Raw genomic sequence first — 13385 nt, 5'->3', positions numbered from 1 at the left:
AGGGCCATGGAAAATGTTATCTGTGTGGAGGCTGGATGCTGCTGGATGTCCCACATTGTGTTGTTCCTGCTCGCCCATGTGGACAATGACGACACAGAGCTTTGTCACACAGTTTAAATTAAGCACTGGAGCTAGAAGAACTATAGCTAATAAGAATATTTATTGAGAACATGTGGCTGAAAATGATCATTTTTGGTAACTAGTAACTTAATTGTAAGTTAGCCATGACAGAGGCAAATATTGCTGTGCGCCATAAACCTGATGGAATGCACTCTGCCCCCCTTCTTTAAGTCTACAGGCCTGACTGGAGGGCAAGAATTGGTTGCCAGGAGAACGTGCGCATTGCAGAGAGCAGCAGAAGTGTCATCTCCAAATAAAGAGATGCCCAGAAAGCTGCAGAAGAAGAAATATGAGCCAAAGTGCTGGATCTCAGCCAAATAAGGAGAACTGTTGCTTTCTTCCAACTTTTGACCAATCACCTTTGTGTCCTGTTTATCACACATAATAAAAAGTGTTTAGTGCCTGGGCACGGCAGCCTCTTGTCTCTGAGTCAGACAGAGGGTTCTAACCATTTTGACAATAAATTGTGAAAACTTATAATTGGAGCATAGTTGTCTTCTCTCGTAAAAAACCCTACATAAGCACCACAAGTACAGTGAAGCATGTAATAATATAATATCATGGCCACTGATCAATGGTATCAGTGGTTGTTGATCAGTGGTCATGACTATTTGTTTATTAATGATCAAGAAACTGACCTCACAGCCCATTGTTTGTCAGTGGTGCTAGTTTCAGATATTGTGTAAGGTACTGTGTATAAGTTTGGGGAAACCTGATGTCACTTGGATGGGTGATGAAACCTTTCTCCCACTGTAAACGCTACGACCAGAGGAACAGAATCAACTTTTTGGGATTTCCTTAATGGGATGATTGAGCTTGTATCAAGACAAATATCTACAAATGCTTTTCAAAGCTGTTATATCAGGACTCGCTGTATTACTCAACAGAACCACATTGACATTATTGAGTGCTTATTGGCACTCACTGACTTATAATAATCACTCCAGAAATGCTATCAATTTACATCATCTTACCTGTAAACACTGCCGTATCCACCGGAAGTCAGCGACAGTTGATTCTGGAGTCTTCCCATCCTCCTGTTAGTGATCCTCCATCTGAATGGATGATAACAACCTTCTGAAAGTGTATCAATAAACACTTTAGAGGCAGTGACAGCCTCTGTTTTATAACTTCAAAAGATCCAGTAATTAATTTTTGTCCTTTGTGGAGGACATCACTCTGAGACCTCTATGCCAAGCACAATTTATGCAATGTATATGAGTACTACTTTACTGTCAAGATGACATCGTGGGCTTTCTATTGGTGCCATATTTCTTGGGATTTGGGCTAAAAGAACACACAGATTTTCTTTTCAAAATGTTAAGTGATTGGAACTCAGGCCAGCCCATCGTCAGTATACTCAGCTTGCTGACCAGACCTTCACCTACCCCCTCTACGTATCAGTAAAATCACTCCTCTGTTTTACCTCGCCAAGTTAAATCACCAAGCCACGAATCCCTTGTTGAGTTTTCCCCTTTATTTATACTTTAAGTTCTCTGCTGTCTCCGTGTTTGGTTCTGCACTGGAGTCCGCAATCATGTACAGGCCTCTGGACCTCTTTGACACAAATAGAGTGTAGTAAATAAAGTCCACTGTGAGAAGTCATTTATTGAAATCATGTTTTAGTGTTCAGGTGTCTTTCTTTCATCTATTTTAATATTCATGAAAGAAAAAGAAATTTGAGCAGAAATCCACTCAAAAATGTGAAGAATCCTACATGATCCCTCAGAATCAGCTCATTAAAAAAAAAAGAAAGGAAAAATTAGCGCCATTTAAAGAAGCAAATTTTTACCTTGATAAAACCTTGCATTTTTGTGCCACCATAACTTAAGTGGTCAATATATCTACACTAGTTAGTCTTTAACACATTTTAAATGTGTTAAACCTGAATTAAAAAGAAAAAAATTCAGACCCAGTCAAATTTATTTTGAAGGTTATTTCAAAGTTTATAGACAATATTTTGCATGGCTTCATTAAATATGCTTGAGTTAATGTACCAAAAACATCAGCTGATTTTATGGTAGGTAGGAGGCACACTGACCTTCATGCATTTACCAAACTGCAAACCATCACAGTTCCCTATTCCATTTTGTTAATATTATTCAAGTGGAGCGCTGACCAGCACAATAAAAAATAGAAATCCAGACAATGATGTAAGATGAGCAAACTGTCATTAAATAAACTACATATGTTTTCTATTAAAACGTATTTTATTCTTGTTTACTTATTGCTGTGGGGCATGATAGAGATGATAGCTCTGATTAGACAGATTAGAGAGATTGGATAAAACTTTATTATTACCTCGGGTGGGTTCCTCCCGGAAATTCTGTTTCCAGTAGCACAGCACCGATAGAAATGGCAAAAGAATGTAAGCAGAAATAGAATTATACCATATATACACATATACACATATATAAATTCAGAGACATAAATACAGAGTATATAATAGCGACAAGTAGGATAGGAATACCAGGGAATTGCACATTTCAACTATTGTGAGTCTGTTGCACCGTTGAATAAAGAAAATATTACACAGTGAAAAGGGCACTACTATTCAAATAAAGAGATAAATAAATAACAGTGGTAATGATCAATATTGAAACAAAGTGCAGCATTTCTCACTTAGAATCAAAGAAGAATGAATAATAGCAGTTTAAAAAAGGGGGGACTGTAAATTAGATGCAGTCTGTTACTTTTTTAACTCTCTCAAGGCAGGCGTTGCCGATTTGCAACAGTTAAAAACTAACAACCTGATTACCCCACATACATATTTTATGATTTTTTTTTACTCAGAAGTACCACTGCAGGACTTGGTTGTGCATTAGCAACAAAAAGTTTAATTTGAGCCTGAGAGGGTTAATTGTTAAGGAGTTATGTTGTGCATGTGTTTTTGTTTTTTTGACTTTTGCTGTCATGATTCCAGGTCTCTCTTGGAATTTTTACCTGGATAAATAAAGGACTAATAATAAATAATGAAACCATAGTGTTGCTTTCATTACCACTAGAGGGCAGCAAAGTCAGACTTTTTAAGTTATGTTTTCTGATATGATTACTTTGAAAATCTCAAACTGTTGTAACTGTGCATAGCACATTTATTTTTCATTTATTTTTGTTACACAAAGCAAGCCTTTCTTTTTGGGCAAGCTAAGATTAATCAATATGTTTATTTTTTTTATTTTTTTTATTTTAATCAACTTTAATTGAATTCACTTTATCTATCAGTTCAAGATACAAACAACAACAACAAACAAACAAACAAACAAAACATAGCATGCGAAAATACTTTGTTAAATGATTTACTACTAGATTGTCAATCTCACCTGGCTGGTAGATGAATAACCCATTAACTCTACTCATGTACAGCTTCTCTTTATCACATCTAAGCTGATTTCTTCAGACTGCAATCATCAGGAATTCACACCTTTTTCTGCAGATGACACCTGATGCTATGAAAAAACATCCAAAATGTCTGATTTGTTTTATGTATCTGGAAATATGCCTTGCAGTTGATGAGTGGGTGATAGCACTGTTAATAAGCTTGTGGTGGTGGGGTGGATAAGATAAGCAAATATTATTGAACTGTCTTGGCTGAAATCTTTCTGCAAGACAGGAATCAGATGGAAGTAGGGACAGTGTCTCTGGACTGACAGACTGTAGTGGTTCCCCTTTATAAGAACAGGAGGATGGACCACAAGCAGCCCTAATGTTATATTTTTCAAATTTTGTCTATTGGAGACAGTGCATGCTGCAATGAAAACAAGTTTAAATGTCCAATGTTCTTGATGTTATAATGTTACAGTGCACTTACGCAGAGGCTTTGCATGCTTTAGTAGCATGGTGTGTTAATAAATTAGACTTGTGTTGCTGCAGCTGAAAGAAGAAGAAGAGAAAATTCAGTGGCATAAATCAATTCTCCAGCTTCAATAAGTTGCATGCTATAAGTCTGCTATCACTAGTTGTCAGCCAAGGAGCTGAGGTAGCTTATTAGTTTTTTATTCTGGCTGAACTGGGCTTCAGAGCTTATTTACAACACAACAGAGCTCCAGAGAGAAAGTCAGAAGGATGTTACTTGTCAGTGCCTAGAAGCAGCCCTTATTCAGTTAAAATATTGTCAAAAAGCAGTATACATCAGGCTTTTATTAGGTAATAAATGATTTCGCTGTTTCATTTACCTTTGTTGTTACAGTACAATGACTGCGAGAGGAATACGGAGAGGGTAGAGAGAGCAAAAAGAAATGGCCAAGAGTTGACATGTAGTTGTAAAACTGAGGCAGCTTACAGGGAGTGCAGAATTATTAGGCAAATGAGTATTTTGTCCACATCATCCTCTTCATGTATGTTGTCTTACTCCAAGCTGTATAGGCTCGAAAGCCTACTGCCAATTAAGCATATTAGGTGATGTGCATCTCTGTAATGAGAAGGGGTGTGGTCTAATGACATCAACACCCTATATCAGGTGTGCATAATTATTAGGCAACTTCCTTTCCTTTGGCAAAATGGGTCAAAAGAAGGACTTGACAGGCTCAGAAAAGTCAAAAATAGTGAGATATCTTGCAGAGGGATGCAGCAGTCTCAAAATTGCAAAGCTTCTGAAGTGTGATCATCGAACAATCAAGCGTTTCATTCAAAATAGTCAACAGGGTCGCAAGAAGCGTGTGGAAAAACCAAGGCGCAAAATAACTGCCCATGAACTGAGAAAAGTCAAGCGTGCAGCTGCCAAGATGCCACTTGCCACCAGTTTGGCCATATTTCAGAGCTGCAACATCACTGGAGTGCCCAAAAGCACAAGGTGTGCAATACTCAGAGACATGGCCAAGGTAAGAAAGGCTGAAAGACGACCACCACTGAACAAGACACACAAGCTGAAATGTCAAGACTGGGCCATGAAATATCTCAAGACTGATTTTTCTAAGGTAACCTGGTTAGTGGCTCTGGTCGCTCTTAGAGGTTGTTCTCCTCGTGGCTGCGTGCAGCGGGGCTGGAGGATGGTCTGTACTGGTGGACATAGGTTACTGGCCTGGTGGCCTGGCTGCCCCTGAGTGGATCCGGGGCAGGCGTGGGGGTTTGGGGTTCGGGGGTGCCTCGCCTCCGTGCTGGGGCTCTGGCTGGGCCTTGGGGGCTTCGGTCCTCGTCGGTGTGTCACCGAGGTTGTGAGCGGGTGGGTGCACGGGGGCTCAGCTCTGGCGCAGGGGGCCTCTTGTGCATCGGCCTAACTGGGGGGCTCTTCAACTGGCAGGGAGGTTGTTCCATCCTTGCAGGAGTCCACTCTGCAGGTGGGGGAGAGACATAGGAGAGGTGGAGAATAAACTTAACCTGGGTGTCTGTTGTCTTGTGTAGTCTGGGAGACGATTGAATGTTGGGGTGGGTACAGTTTCCTCTGCGGTGGGGTAGGGTGGGCTGCCCCAGGTCCTGTGGGGCTTGGCAGTGCTACCGTAGGCCCCGGTTTGGATGGACCTGGGCTCCCTTGCCCCGGTGGGTACCAGAGGACGGGGGTGCCTACTGGGGTCAGTGGGGGAGCTGGCCCTAGGGAGGGGCATCCTCCCCTCCCTCCTTTTCCTCCCCATCCCCGGCTACCTCCCTCTTCCCGCTCCACCACACTCACGCACACAGGTAGGGCCTTGGGGTGCGGGTGTGTCACAAGGGTGCAGGGGAGACATTCCCCCCCCCCCCCCCCCCCCTCTGTCCCCTTCTGGCCACCTGTGCCTCAATTTTATCTCACAACTTAGACATCCACATTACTTACACTCTCATAACATACATATATATATAGGGCCTTGAGGGTGGGCACGTTAACAGCGTCCAGTGGACGGTCTGTGTACTCAAACCTACCTCTGGCGCTGGTGCCCACCTCTCAATTTTAAATCCATGTAGACATTGAGGGTTCTCGGGAGGGGCCGTGCTAACACCTGCTGCTCTCTGGCAGCAGCACCATGCTCTCCCTTGTTTTAAATGCACTTTAGAACAACACGCAGCAACACTACACATGAGCGGGAGGAGGGAGGTATGGGGTTTTCACACACCCCCGTTCTCTGCTAGCCATTGGGGCGGGGGTGCTGGGAGGAGATGTTGGCTGTCCGATTGGCCTCCCTGCTGCTGCGGGGCCTGGGACGGTCTGCTTGCCTCCATCCCGGGGGGAAGGGTAACATCTCTTGGGTCTGGGTTCTGTTTCCCCCTCTGGGGGCGAGGGTACCTGGACCCGGGGTATAGAGTATGTTTGGGGAGTGTGATTGTGTGTACATGTCCATTTATGTCAAATCTTTACGTTGGGTGAGTGCTGAGTGTTTGTATATGGTAAAAAATGGTAAATGGCCTGTATTTATATAGCGCTTTACTAGTCCTTAAGGACCCCAAAGTGCTTTACATATCCAGTCATCCACCCATTCACGCACACATTCACACACTGGTGATGCATGTGTGCATGAGGGTGGGAATGCATGTTTGTGTCTGTGTGTGCCTGTTTGTCTGTGTCTATATGTCAGGTCGGGTCTTAGACTCCACCTCTCTGGGAACTCCCAGGCCCTCCAAGGCCTATCTCCCCTCACCACACTCCCTGCCGGTGACTGATGCCCTCAGGGGTCGGTGCATTGGTGGTTCTTGGTGTCCGGGGCTGGGCACTCAGGTATGTACCAGCTCACTCCCGGTGGCTACCTGGCGGGGCCTGGCGCCTGTTGCTCGGTCAGGCCTTCTCCGGGGTGCGGGGGGCCTCTCGGGCCTCCGGCCTCTGGGCCTGCGGCTCGGTTCACTCTGGCACAGCTGGCTGCCGGCAGAGCCGGCGGGCATGCCGGTGCAGCCCCCTCTTGCTTCTGCTCGGTGGCTACTGGGTGACGCCTCGTCTGGGGATCCTCAGCCCTTCCCATTAGGGTGGCACGGATGCCCTCTGAGGCCTCTGGATGTCTGGGGCCTGGATCTCCTCCATGCCTGCTTCATGCCCTGGGGGACGGGGCTATGGCTCGCTACATCCTCTTGCAGACCATTACACGTGGAAACCATTTAAATACAAGCGCGCCGATCCACACAGGTATGCACACGGGTGTTCACTGCTCGTAGACTTAAATTACACCTTTCTTGGCTGCTACTTCAAAGCACATTGTGCGCTGTCTGTCCTGCGTGCTGCACAACAACATTGAATATTTAGTATTTACTGCTGTCTACACTTAGCTAGATTAATGCGATGGTGTTGTGTTTAGTATGTTGCTTTGGTTTTTTTCTTTGCCTGTTTTCTATTCTTCTTCTCTCAACAGGTGATCCAGGAGATTTTTTTTTCTTCTCCCCCCCTTTCTCACTGTCCCTCTCCCCTTCTGTTTTTTCTTTTCCTTCCTCTTTCTCTCTCCCTTTCCTATCCCTCACTCATGTCTGTCCCGTCTGTAACATCTGAAAATAAAATATAATAAATAATAAAAACAAAGGTTGATCAAATGGACCAATACGGCAATGCCACGATGATCCATTTGGCAAAGTAAATCCATTGGGTATCCTTGTTGGTCTTCAGACAACAATTCTGATGGCTAAAGAACCAAATGGGACAGGCAAAAAACAAAACAAAAAAAACAAACATGATTTTCATGCAGGACAATGCTCCATCACACGGTGGCACGGTGGTTAGCACTGTTGCCGCACAGCAAGAAGGTCCTGAGTTCAATTCCAACATCAGGCCGGGGTCTTTCTGTGTGGAGTTTGCATGTTCTCCCCGTGTTTGTGTGGGTTCCCTCCGGGTACTCCGGCTTCCTCCCACCGTCCAAAGACAAGCAGCTTGTGGGGATAGGTTAATTGGATAATCTAAATTGTCACTAGGTGTGAATGTGCGAATGAATGTGAGTGCGAATGGTTGTCTGTCCCTGTGTGTTGGCCCTGCGACAGACTGGCGACCTGTCCAGGGTGTACCCTGCCTCTCGCCCTATGACAGCTGGGATGGGCTCCAGCACCCCCCGCGACCCTGAAAAGGATAAGCGGAAGCGAATGGATGGATGGATGGGTATATATTTGTCTTTTGTTAAGTTGCCTAATAATTATGCACAGTAATAGTCACCTGCACACACAGATATCCCCCTAAAATAGCTAAAACTAAAAACAAACTAAAAACTACTTCCAAAAACATTCAGCTTTGATATTAATGAGTTTTTTGAGTTCATTGAGAACATGGTTGTTCAATAATAAAATTATTCCTCAAAAATACAACTTGCCTAATAATTCTGCACTCCCTGTATGTTCTGCTCATGTTTACTAATGATTTTATGTTCTGAAAAGATTTAAAGCCTGGATCTACCAGCATTCCATCCTGCCCCGAATCCTGTGCCTCTGCTTGTCTATACAGTTCCAATAACTACTGTGAAGCGGCAGGGAGCATGGACAAGGTGGGAGAGCACCTTGCAGCGTAAGGTCACATGGGCAAACATCATGCGGGCAGACTTCCACCGGATCCATTTCCTAGTGCAGGCAGTATATGACACTCTGCCAAGACCAGCAAACCTCCATCTGTGGGGGAAGAGCGAGCGACCCTTCTGTCCCTGGAAGAGGGACCCTAAAACACCTCCTTAGCAGCTGCCCAAAGGCCTTGGCCGATGGTCGGTATCGTTGGCAGCATGACCAGGTGCTCAGAGTAGTTGCTGAAAAGATTGACTCAGCAATCAGCACCAGCAAGCACCATCATGCTCCGAGGAGGGCAATCTCTTTCGTTAAGGCTGGAGAGAAACCCCAGGTGCGCCCACATTTAACAACCGGCCTCCTTAACACAGCCTCGGATTGGAAGCTACAGGCTGACCTGGCTAAACTGCTAAAGTTCCCACAGCACATTGCAAAAACATCCCTCCGGCCAGGCATGATCATTATTTCTGAGGCCTCACAGTGTCCTGGGAAGCGCGGATTGAGGAGGCCAATGAAAGGAAATGCAATGTTTTCTCTTAATATTAAGTGGTGTTTTAATTTACTATTTTAACACAAAACCTATGTCCAAATTGACCCAAATTCTTCCAAGTTATCTATTAACTTACCAGCTATGGTTAATTGTATTTTTTAGATCTTATTTGGACAGATTAATATTATTGGATAATTTGCATATTTTAAAAAAAGATTTAATTTGTTGTGTGATTAATTCATAGATCTGACACTACTGAGTGACAGATTTTTAATCTTCCCCTTCAAAATGGGCACCATTAGAAAGAGTAGGCTGAGAGTACGTGGAAATTATTTTAGCTTTAATCACATGGAATACAATTGCATGTGCCATAATACCCCCAATACATGATCAGAACATTTGTTTGTTTGTCTGTTTTTTTCTTCATCTTCAGATAACAACCTTTACCATGAAGTGAAAATCAAAGGTGAAATTATTTTTTCAGTAAAGCCTTTGCAACTTTGCTATGTTAAAAATATACCTAACTGCTAATTTATTCTGACTTCAAAAGAGCCACTCCTAAAGTTATACTTGGACAAAAATGCTATCAGGCCTGCAGGTGTGTACATAGATTGTACTGACTACATTGCACAGATACCTGCTAATAATGCCCATATGTCCTTTAAACAGTACAGAGTTTCTGAGAAACTGGAGCACAGACATCTCAGAAACCTGTTTCATGTGACTTTGCACATAGCATTCTGCTTAACTGCATATTTTACATAATTAAAATGAAAATTCTCACACAAAAACATTAGACACAACTGACAGAAGCAGTTCCAAAACCGAAAGCACCTAAACTGCTTTAAGTACTTCAGTAAATTTAGTTCCTGAAAGTCTACTTATGTGTCATCACTCATAAATAAAACTGTACTTTTGGCATTAATCCATCCAGTCTTCATGAGGATTTATTCTAGTCTATGTTGCTCTGGATGGAATGAGGTCAAAGTCTAAAATGGAAGCTGACTGTAACAAATAAAAGTTTAGCTTTATTTAATATTCAAGTTAATGTTCAAAGTTTATTTTTAAGTAAATTAGCTATTTCAAACACTAGTGTATTATTAATTCATTTTAGTTGATGATGATGATGGTTATTATTATTATTATTATTATTAACAATATTATTGTTATAAACAATTTGGCTTTTCACTCGTTTCACATGAAGTGATTTGTAGTAGCTGCCTTTGCTGTGTGCATCTTTGTGCCCACCATTTCCTGCAAGCAGGAATCACATGTGTATTCATTCATGAGCTTTGTTTCTGAGATGTTGTATAATCTCAGAAATTTTATTTGTATTCATGGCATTCTGAATATTAACAACCTGATGGAAATTGGCAACTATATTGAGACCTTTACGATGACATTCATAGAAAACACTGGTGACACCAGTGATAACTAGGCTTAAAGCTTTATAAAACAATAGTGGTTACGACGTCCTTTTGACATGGTGTAAGATGTGAAGATTCATATTTTTTTTTTATGTGCTGCAGTGCTTTTTTTACCGTCCTCAAGCTGCTCTCCCAGTTAGGAGCTCAGTCTGAGGATAGTTCTCTTTTCTCCCCATGACCCTGATGTTGTTTAATTTCATTGTTATTCTTATCATTTTACCTCTCTCCAACCTGTCCTCCCAACGAGCCATGGATGTATGGTCGGAAGGGGTCCAACCTTCGCTGCACATGACAAAAAATGAAGTTCATTTATTATTGATGCACATTGTTTATTTCCTTAATTCTTTCCTGTATTGCTTGAACATGAAGAAAACTGTGACTTCATCTTATTAAATGACAATGAAAACTATTTGTGACTGTTTCTGCAGTTTTCCCTCTTGGAAGTTTCGGCCATTTTAAAATGATACATTGCTGGCTGGACTCTTTCATAGCCGCATTTGGTTTCCTTAACCAGGCCAAGTTGTTTAATATTTTAAGAGCTTGCTGTTCTAGTTCACAAAAAGTGCTTAAACCATGTACCTTCAGAAAAAAGTGTGCAGTTTTATTCCCAGTTGGTTTAAAAGCTGTGAAGCTGCCATTGTTTTTCCCACTCTCGTTTTAACCTTACAAATGTACGAATGTGTAGTGGTTAACGAGCTATATCATCAATGAAATGTTGAAATATCAGGCCAAACAACACGCACCATTCTCACGATGCTGTTCCTGCTTTTGTAACAAAGCTATTTGATGGTATTGAGATAACTGAAACCAAAGGTAAATACATTCAACATGGATATTTTAATCTTTTCTCATCACTTATAAAAGTTTCCATCTGAGATGCATTTCTTACAGATTTTAGGAAGTTTAGATTGTCATTTTACAGTAAGTCTATCTGACTTAAGTGTTTAAAACCATCTGCAAAGTTAAGCATCTTAGTGACACATCCATCCATCCATCTTCATCCGCTTTATCCGGGGCCGGGTCGCGGGGACAGCAGCCTAAGCAGAGAAGCCCAGACCTCCATCTCCCCAGCCACCTCCTCCAGCTTATCCGGGGGAACACCAAGGCATTCCCAGGCCAGCCGAGAGATATAATCTCTCCAGTGTGTCCTGGTTCTGCCCCGAGGCCTCCTCCTGCTGGGACATATCCGGAACACCTCACCCAGGGTGCATCCTTGTCAGATGCCCAAAACACCTCAGCTGGCTCCTTTCGATGTGGAGGAGCAGCGGCTCTACTCTGAGCCCCTCCCGGATGGCCGAACCTCTCACCCTATCTTTAAGGGAGAGGCCAGCCACCCTCCGGAGGAAGCTAATTTCCGCTGCTTGTATCGTTCTTTTGGTCACTACACAGAGCTATTGGCCATAGGTGAGGGTAGGGACGTAGATCGACCGGTAAATTGAGAGCTTCACTTTTACACTCACCTCCCTCTTCACCAAGACGGACCGGTGCAGCGTCTGCATCACGGCAGCTGCAGCCCCAATCCGTCTGTCGATCTCCGACTCCCTTCTCCCATCACTCGTGAACAAGACCCCGAGATACTTGAACTCCTCCACTTGGGGCAGGAACTCATCCCTGACTCGGAGTGGGCACTCCACCCTTTTCCGGCTGAGAACCATGGCCTCAGATTTGAAGGTGCTGATCCTCATTCCCGCTGCTTCACACTCGGCTGCGAACCGTTCCAGTGCGCGCTGGAGGCCTTCACCCGATGAAGCCAACTGAACCACATCATGTGCAAAAAGCAGAGATGAGATTCTGAGGCCACTGAAGTGAAAGCCCTCTGCCACTTGTGATTGTGATCCCCCCTGTAGTTGGAACACACCCTCTGTTCCTCCTTCTTAACCCTTTACAGCCGATCGGAGCGGGCACGCTCTGTTTTGCGTAACTATTTTTAAATCCCGGTAGCTCTGCAACCACTTAAGCTAGCACAATAATTTTTTTTGCATATGAAACTGGAGGAGTTGTACTTACATCTTATGCCATCAGCTTGTCCTAGGTCACAGTTTCCTTCCACATATAGCTTTGCAAAAACTGCATAAAAATCACTTGCAGCAACAAAAACATGATATTCCAGAAACACGCTTCGCCGATCCATCAGCTGTTTGTAACACTTCCTACGTCCATCAGCGCGAACTATCACATGACCGCATGACCTGCCCGAAACCGGAAGTGACGTCATTTTGCGGAAATGTAGTTTTTTACGATCGGGCCCTTATGAGCTTGTGTTTTACTTCTTATGTGTTTTAAAAAGTTATGTTTGAGTTTATGACTTTCTGTGTCGTTTCTGGGATGCTTAGGACTCATATTGCACTGCTGGAAATAGTTTATTTTGATGCATATGCTGTTATTTTGCAAATTTGCAGTATAATATTTATTTTCGTTTTTCCTGCAGTATATAAAAATTGGTGTATTTCAAAAATAAAACTATGAAGACACTCAAAATAAATTTCCTGTGGTGGGAAACTAGTTTGTGTAACTTTTTTGTATTTACAGTTTTGAGGGATAAGCCTCTTAAATTTCTCTAACTAGAAATATATGTTAAAAAAACAAAAACGATTTTCAATTTTTTTGTAGTTTATTGCACTTTTTTGCAATTTATGTAATTACTATGCACCTAATGCAGACATATTATTAAAGTTTGGGCTATAATGGTTGTATTGATGTATAGCAACTTGAAATGCTCCCAAAAATGGCTCCACAGCATGTAAAAATATAATATAAGCTCTGGCGAACTTGGTTCTATGGTAGGTCTTAAAGGGTTAAAGATGGGGACCACCACCCCAGTCTGCCAGTCCAGGGGTACTGCCCCTGATCTCCACGTAACATTGTAGAGGCGTGTCAACCAGGACAGCCCCACAACGTCCAGAGCCTTCAGGAACTCGGGGCGGACCTCATCAACAGCAGGGGCTCTGCCACCAAGGAGTTGTTTAACTTACTCAATGGCCTCGCCT

Source organism: Astatotilapia calliptera, chromosome 3 (assembly GCF_900246225.1).
Source record: "Astatotilapia calliptera chromosome 3, fAstCal1.2, whole genome shotgun sequence".
Taxonomy (NCBI): domain Eukaryota; kingdom Metazoa; phylum Chordata; class Actinopteri; order Cichliformes; family Cichlidae; genus Astatotilapia; species Astatotilapia calliptera.
This window is presented reverse-complemented; position numbering follows the sequence as displayed.